We start from the raw sequence: 9,152 nt of genomic DNA, 5'->3' as shown, positions 1-9,152 counted from the left end.
GATCTGCTGGCTGGGGGAGGAATGGGAGGAAGAGAATTTGGAAGTCATACAGCATCTGGAGGTAGTGTAATGCACTGGAAACTTGCTGTTAATATGCAGTCTGGGCATCAGAGCGGGTCTGGGGGAAAAGAGGTGGTCTTCATTGGGAGACAAATCAAAACCCAAGATTTTTGCTGAAATGTCTCAGCACAAACAAGTTTCCTGTGATCTTTCACAGCACTTTCCCTATGCCTACAAAAGAAACCCAGAAGTATAGATCAAGGCAATAAAAAAAGACCCAGCAATGGGCCAAGATCAGTGTTACAAGAAGACTTGGAGGGCTTTAATCATCTTGATGGAAAAAACACTCCATTGTGTGTTGACTCTACCTGGGGCACAAACCTTGCAGGATGAAATCTGAGACATTTTCAGTAACAGACTTAAGTGTAAAGAACTGCTTAAGTTTCCCCACATGTAATATTCCTCCTTGATTTCAGTACAGAGGCAAAGAAAATTGATAAATATACTAAATAAAGAAGCTATTCTTGTAGGTCTGCACACTCGGTATGTATGAGCAGATCACATACTTTAATTCTGTTTTACTGGCCTCCTAAGATAGGGGCATGTGTGAGATGCATAGTTTTAGTGGAACAGAAACTGGGGTTGAGGACCAATTTGATTCAGTATTTTCATTAAAGACCTTAGCACAGAGGAGAAGAAATTACCTCTGTTGATGGCACAAAACAAAGAGTTGTTATCAACACAACAAAGCCAAATGAAAGAAGTGAAGAATAGAGCAGCCTCCAGACCACAAAAAATAGAGGTAGGATGAAAGGATAAGTAATGTCTGCCAGGATTAATTGCAGGTATTCCTGTAATAACTGGAAACTCATAATTTAGAAGTGACAGTAGAAGAAAAAGAGATGGAAGGGTACTGACCAAGAAGTGTATGATTATACCCACTAGTGTCATGTGAGAAGGACAAGTGTAGCCGTGAGAGAACTGTTTCTGATAGATACAGGGAGATATCAGTGGCATTGCATAAGGTGCTTATGTCATCATATGTGGAATACTGTGTGTAAATCTGATTATTCAAATTCAGGGTATTTTTGTGACTGGCAGCAATGTAAAGCCTAAGGGAAGTATAATAATTTAATTAACCTGTTTCTTTTTGAGTGAACCACGCATCCTTTAAAGGGCATACACATAAAGTGTGCCTGATATAACTGTGTGTCTTTAGGCAGAGAATATAGCATCAAAAATGTTCAAAGTACTCACATTTCTTCCTGCTCAGTAGACTAAGGAGGTACAAAGTGATGCAGCTTGATATAATAGCCAAGAGACAGAGGAGGCTGAGTTACCATCTGGTGTATCTCTTGACAGATCCAGGTTGTGATCTTCTTTAAAACAGTTTTTCTTGTTTTATTTGGGGCTAGAATGAACTGATGAAGGGTCTTCAGCCATTGCCTGCACTCCTAATTTTAAATGTGATTTTTAAATTTTAAAAATGTGAGAAAGGAAGTTAAATAGCAATTTTTCCGCAAGGCATTTTGGTTCAGCTTCCGAAACACAGACCTCTCCTGCACTTGATGTGCCCTAGTTCACCTTGTTTGCCCTCTAGCTTCTACATGGCTGAAGACCTTTTGTAGGTCCTGGGCCATAGTCACCAATGCCACATTGACCTCTTAGATGCTATCAATGTATTCAGGCAGCTGAATTAATTACATGGTGCTGAATTTATAATTGATTTCCCAGATAAAAACATCACACTGCTTGAAGGAAAAACTAGATAACCAGATGAACACCACAGGTTGTTCTTCTATCAGCGTATGTGAAGTCAAGTCCATGGAAATAGACACAGTATTGTATAATTTGCATTTTTCCTCCCATCTCAGTTATTTCTGCAAATAGTCGTCCTTTGCTCTGGCTGCTATGTCTTGTATAATAACTGTAATTGCTTTCAGAAAAATCAATATAATCCTACAGTGCACAAATCCAGCTGGACTGCTTGTCCTATGGTGGCAATGAAAGAACAAATACTGCTTTTATTTCAGTTGTCTGTCTGGAGCTGACAGGTTATTACGCTGCACATGAAAATGGTGATATTGAGAACTTTGCAGCAGTGTGGGAAGCTGAGTGCAATGCTTTTCACCCAAAAGGACTCCCGATTGTGTAACTGGCAATCTACAATTCCCGGTCACGAAGTCCCATGGCTGGCAGGATGTGGCTGCTCAGCCCTGACTTTGTAAACCTTAGATGGTCTCTCCACAGTGGCAGTGGCCTGGTGGTGTGTCAGGTAAGAGAGACACCCGTGGTCACACACCTGAGTCATTACAGGGCAGGTCATGGAGCTTGTTACTGATATTAATTCCTTGTTCCAATATACCTATGAAAACTTCCCAGTTTTAGGACTGAGTGTTATATATTTCTTTCTTTCTTTACTCTTTCTTTCCTTTCATTGCCTTGGGAAATGCTGTCTTGGATAATGAAATATGACAAAAGGCTTAGCTTCACTTTTCTCTTCTCTTTGTGTCCCAGATGCATGTACAGTTTCTGATCCTTCCAGTTCTTTCAGCTCTGAGGACACAAGAGTGTTAGAGAAGTTATTTTAATTTTTCATTTACATTACTTAACACTTTGTTATCAGAATTCCAGTAAGATATCTTGTGCTAGATATCCAAGACCTTAATAGATTCTTTCTATAAATGGACTCAGAATTTCTCTAGCTCTCTCAGTAGCACACAGAAGCATTAAAAAATGTTCAACACATTGAGGAAATACTCTTCCTCACAAGAGGAAGCAGAGGGGCAGGCACTGATTTCTTCTTTCTCGACCAGCAGTAGGACCCGAGGGAATGGCCTGAAGCTGTGTCAGGGAAGGTTTAGGCTGAATATTAGGAAAAGGTTCTTTACCCAGAGGGTGGTTGGGCACTGGAACAGGCTCCCCAGGGAAGTGATCACTGCACCAGCCTGACAGAGTTCAAGAAGCATTTGGACAATGCTTTTGGGGATGGTGCTGTGCAGGGCTCAGTGGCTATTCTGTGATTCTATGATTCTCCACCAACAGAAACATAGCCAAATGAAGCAAGAGTGCCTGGTTTGGAGTGAGAGCCGTGTTTTCCTCTCTTCTGTCTGCTGGAAATACAATGCAGCAAAGAGGAAACTGACTGGAAGGTTCCTGGAGTATGTGTAAGAGAACTTCCTGACGTGCATGAAATCAGACTTAAGTTAGAATCTAGAACTGAGCTCAAATTGAAGTGAGTACAAAACCCTCTGAAATAGCGGTCTAGAAAAATATGGAAGGTAGAAGGAGATGTAGTATAAGCTGGGTAGGACTTGCTAAGGGCAAAAGAAGAAAAGATATGCTGCTCTCACCATTAGAAAACTTCAGAAATCTATTACAATATGATGCTGAGCTTCTGTTTAAATAATGAAATAAAAATATTGCAGACCATTATATTATATAAATCTGCTGCTGAAAACCCATCAAAACCAGTAAGAACAATAATCTTGAATTTCAGGATAAGTGTGAGTTTAAAATTAGTTTGAACATTGAAGAGTGTAGTTTATAAGGAGAAAAGAATTATCTCTTAATGTCTGTGCTGGCATCCAAGGGAGGAAGACAATTTTTTCTTGCAATAAAGAGGAGATTATTGGTAAAGAAGGCTTATTCTTCACTTTAGGCTCAGATTTATTATGTATTAGAATCAAGCAAAATTCTTCTCTGTCTCAGAAAAAGCTATGAATTTCTCAGATACTCTGGAAAATCAAGGCCTAATCAATTTTAATTGTGTATAGCAGATTATTACATCTAGGAAGTGTAATATAGATTACTACTTGACTGAGAATTTGCTGCATGCTCCAGGTCAAAAGGAGCTTGTGTAAATGTCAGTGGCATAACTGATCTGTGACACTGGAAGTGTGTGGTAAATCAATATTGTCTTAATTACATTTTCTCGAGGCAATTATACAGTAGTCAGAGAAGGATGGCATTTTTAGTTTTAGCATAATTTACAAAAGCTTGACTAGTTCATCAGTAAATTCATTGTCTACAAATCATTAAAAAAACCCAAAAACACTAGTGGTTTTCCCATAGTACTCCTGTACCTAGGACATTCCTGGTGGAGACTGTGTCATGGGTGCTGGTAAGACCCACAGGTCACTGTGCTGAAGTGTTGCTGTGGTGCCATGTTGCCTTTTCTAGAACAGGTGATGCCAAGGCTATTCTGGCTTTGCAGCACCTGGCAGCACTGATCTGTATCTCCACCCCCGAGGACATCACAACTTCCTTGCAGAACAACGCCTGCAAGAGAAAATGCTTGTTGAATCTTTAAAATAACCAGTCACTAACAGGAGCAGTGAAGGAGGAGCAGAGGCAGCCTGGTGGCTTACTTGCTTCTGGGCAGCGCTCTGCTGTGCTGCTCCTCCTGGGGACAAAACTGTCATTTAAAATAAACACTGAGATAAAGCCAAAACTCTTCTTCCTGAAAGCCACCTCTCACTCCACTGTCCCTCCTCTCTAATAAATGGTTCATGCCATAGCATTTGTTTGATTAAAGAACTACTTCTCACAGGCCACTGCAAAAAACAGTGGTGGGTTTCTCTACTATTCACACATGAAAAGTGCAAGATATTCTTTACAACCTCCCTTCTTTAAAGAGTGCAGGCAGCTCAGCTCACTTCCCATCTCACTGCCCCATGAGAAATTCTCTGCCTTACTCATAGCAGTACCCTTGCTCATTTTCTTCCCTTATGTAAATAATTAATGTCATGAAAATGCATTCCTCCTTTAATCTGTGTGCTGCACTTTCCAATGTCACTCCCTACCATTAGGAACTTAATTCCTTAATTAGGCTCCAATGTAGTCAATTTTGAAAAATGTGGGATCTCACTCAGGAATGAATAGATGAGTGAAATGACTCACTTTAGGCATGCTTGTGATTCCTACTCCCTCCCTACATGCCTCACTAGATGGTGTGGTGTAAATGAAGAAATGGACCTAGAAGAAAATGGGCTTAGAAGAAGAAATGTGGTAAAAAGGAAATATTTATGTATAGGCTAGGAAAACAAAACAGTTCCAAAAAAAAAAAAAAGAGGAGAAAAGGCTCCAATTAACCAAAGTTAAAATACACAGAATTATTCAGAGCTATTTTAATAGCATCTGCTGCAGAGGTTAAGGAAGCAAGCAGGTGAAAAAGACAAGTACAGACAGTAAGTGAAGAAAAGCCTGTTCCACAGAAAGACTTTCCCATAGTCACATCAGACTGAGTAAAAGTAACAGAGAGGCTGACATAAAGACAGGGAATGCTGTCCTCCTGACGAAATGTGCTGTTATCTTTTGTGCAGATTCATTATTTTCTAATGCAGCTTCATTTGCCATTTCAAAAAGAAAACTGCTGTTCATAATTTAGCTTTGCTTTTCTGGATGTGGTCCTGATTTGGTTGAGCTGAATTTTCTTCAGATTTCTTTGTAGCAACTTTCATCGAATATATATGTTATTTTTATTTAAATGTTTGCTTCCTGATTATTTACTGAACATGACTCATAACTGCTTTTTTTTTTTTTTTTCAGTTTTGCACACTGGTGACTATTTCTGCTATGAAGAATGTTTGCCATAGATAATTCACTTTCACAGTGGTGAAAATACAGATTAATTTCTTGGCATACCCAGGAACTGAAAAAAGAGATCAGGGGAATTACTTGGGTGAAGCAAAAAAAGAAGAACTAGAGAATAAGATTCAAAGAGATGTGGCTTCAGCCAGTGAAAAATATAGTTGTAATATGCCAAGAGCCCTCATGGATAAAGGAATATTGAGGAGCAAACCACATCAGTATGTGAAGAGAAAACAAAGGCAACAGAATTCCCATCACAACTGGCTGCTTTCAAAATGGCTTTGCAAGCTGGGAAGTGCCAAGGAGGAAATCAGTTTAAAGGCTTTGCTTGCAATCTGTAGAATTTAGTGCAGCATTTCATCAAGAAGTCTGAAGAGTTGATTTGCCTAATCGCAAAATAAGGTCCAGATTTGCCTACTGGCAAAATAAGGTCTAAAGGACAAACTGACTTGCTAACGTATAGCAAGAGGTATCAGAAGTTTTAGTGCCTTGGGAACAGACACATTTTTCCCCTTCAGCTTTGCCTGTAGACCAGCAGGGAATTTGTCTGCTACGGAACCATATCTGGGTTGTTTGCAATTCCTTACCCTGCCTGTTCATTGCTTGCTCATCACCAGGAGGTAGAGAAGCAGCCTTGGCTGGGTGGGTGGCTGCAGCAGCAGGTGATTTGAACACAGCCCTAAGACAGCACATGCTTTAACATCCTCGTTGGTTCTTGCCCAAGAGAATACATATCACTTATCTGGTCTTCATTCTATATAAAAATCCTTATCTAATAGTTTATCATCAACACCTGTATTTCTTTCTCAGTAGAAAATGCCTTACACAAAAAACCCCAGGTTTCATTGAAAGCCACTAGCATGGGCCTCTGCAAGTTCGAGTTCATTTTTCTAGAAAGCATATGTATAAACACGATAATCCAGAACTGTATTCTGCTGGATATCTTCTGCATCAACTTAACTGCAAGATGACACTGGATCTTTGAAAAAAACGTCAAAACAACAAAAAACCCACAAAAAAATGCTGCCAGTCTGTGGTCTCAAGACAGGGCACAGAACTCAGGTCTGTCAGCTGTTAAAACTGGAACATTTGATTGTCCTTCCGCTTGGGACCAGAGTAAACTCAGGCACAGCCAGAAACCCTGAAAGGGAAATGATGTTTCAGGCTTTTTATTGCAAAGAACTAAAATAATAAACAGTGGATATTAAAATCATGTTCCAGGCACTGTTACATTAGCAGGTTTAATAACTTTTCTCAGATATTACTTTGTTGTAATTTGTAAAATGACCATGACTACATTAGCAGTGTGGGTGACTACTGTGTTGGTGAGATATAGCTATTGCTGGGCACATTTGCTGTCACCATGGGCTCACAGATAATAAACATAATTACCTCTATGGTACCAGACAGTGCTTCTGCTCACATAAATAATTTTGCAGCACTGTGACCCACCCCCATGTGGTGTGCTCTGCTGCTATCGAATGTCGTGATCCTATTTCAGCAGGGTATTAGCTGCACTGTATCAAAGACGTGGAGCTGTTGAGCACAGCTCCTAGAAGATTTTGGCCATTCATTAAATTCCAGAGAAGGGAAGATTAATTTATTAGCAGAGCTTCAAAAGTGTCCTTAGGTTTTCATCTTGAGCATGTTGGGCAATTTTTTCCCTATACCCTGTTGCAAAGGCATGCTTGTAGAATCTGATTTACACTTCTAGACTTACACATATATCTGATTTGCACTTCCACCCCCTCTCCTGGGACAGTCTAGACAGCTTTACAAGATTGATAGACAGAAAAGTATCACAAAGGCTGCACTTTTCTGTCCAAAGCTGTTTAGATATTTAACACCTTTTGGCAACAGCCCTGAATCTGGGGGAGTAAAAGCAGTTCTTTGAGATGGCACAAGCCCTTGGAGAACCAGCACTGCATCAAACATACTCAGCTGGAAACTGTCTTGCACACAATGCATAATATCAACAAGCTGTTAGACAAATGTCAGGTTAGCTAATCCCTGTGAGCACAACTGCTTTTTGCAGTGTCCTTCCTTCCTGCTTCCTAGTATAACTTCCCTGCTTCAGACCCCTTCTTGCCTAGGGCCAACAGCAACACCATTTTCCAGAGCTGAGACAGACAGATGCACCCTGTATTCAGTCTGGAGCAAAGTGTGGTTCTAGCAACATAATCCTTATTTCTGGTAAGAGAGGTAGCAGCACGTATCTGACTTTGTATCTCCATAGTGTTAAATCTTCAGAGAGATTGCAGGGCTGCCTTGATCATTCTCTGTTAGCAATCTGTCTCTTTTCAATCTCCAGTTTGACAACTGTCTCTGTCCTGTCAGCATCACTGGGTGTCCCCCAGGACTTACTTGCCAGTGGCATGAAACACAGGGAAAGCTTTTCTTCCTGTCTCTGTTGGCTGCCTACCTGAAGAACTGCTACCAGGCTTCTTGGTAGGATTTGGTCAGGAAGGTTTGGATGTAACCCATGCTGTGCCTGACTGGGCACCACCTCTGTAGAGTGCACAGACCTGGCTAGAGGAGACATCATATTTGCCCTTGGAGGACTTCTAAGAAGAACCATTTGCTTCAAACTGCCTGGTATTCATCACAGAACAAGCTCCCAGTGTGTGCTTCCCTAGCGAACTACAGTCTTTCTACTCTTACCACTCATGGGGTTTTATACACTTGATTTTTACTTTGAGAGTCTTATAACATTATTATTAAGAGCACAAGGCTTCTCGGCTGGCTGCAAAAAGGAAATCTCCACTGGCATAAGCAGCCCAGGAGCCTTCAGTTCAGGCTGTGAAATGGCTGTCTGCATGTTTCTCAGTGGTCTGCCTTTATTGTTTAAATTGATAAGCATAATCCTAGTTCTTCAGAAATTTTGCAGGTGTGAAATTATGCGTGAGCTACAGAACAAAAGAAACCACGCAAATAAAATTGAAGGGGGAAGAAATAGTACTTTACTATGCAGGGAAATAAATAGCATTTTACATTGTCATTAAAACAGTGAAATATTTATTTGATTTTCTTTAGCATCAATAATTTAGTAGGGTCTGCCTGACAAAAGACTCAAATACAAATCTATTTTGAAGTTCTGGTTACCAGATATATTTATCGTGGCAAGAGTCACAGGATTTAACTTGTAAGCCTGATAAAAAAATGAAAACTGGAGCTTGCACTGTAGTTGAGTGATGTGTGCACACCCAGTGTGCTTAGTCACTTGTTCCCTGGGGACTCCAGGGACTCCCTAGCATCGATGAGGCACAGGACTGGTTTGGTTCAGTGCACTAATGTGTGACTAAGTGCTCAGCTGAACTACTGGCTTCACTATGAAGCATTTGACCAGTTTTGACAGCTGCTCTCCAGGGGAGTTTGAACAGCCCTGCAGAATCCCCTGGGCAGCTGCTTCTATGCACAGACCAATGGACAGACAATGCTGCAGTCCCAAAGATGTCCTGAGTCCAGTCCTGCAGCAGAATTGACCAAACTGTACACAAACAGGACACCTGTATGGTCAGTAGAAATTGCTTCTGCAGATGCAGGAATGGCCACATAGAAAA

Source organism: Corvus cornix, chromosome 1 (genome assembly GCF_000738735.6).
Source record: "Corvus cornix cornix isolate S_Up_H32 chromosome 1, ASM73873v5, whole genome shotgun sequence".
NCBI lineage: Eukaryota > Metazoa > Chordata > Aves > Passeriformes > Corvidae > Corvus > Corvus cornix.
This window is presented reverse-complemented; position numbering follows the sequence as displayed.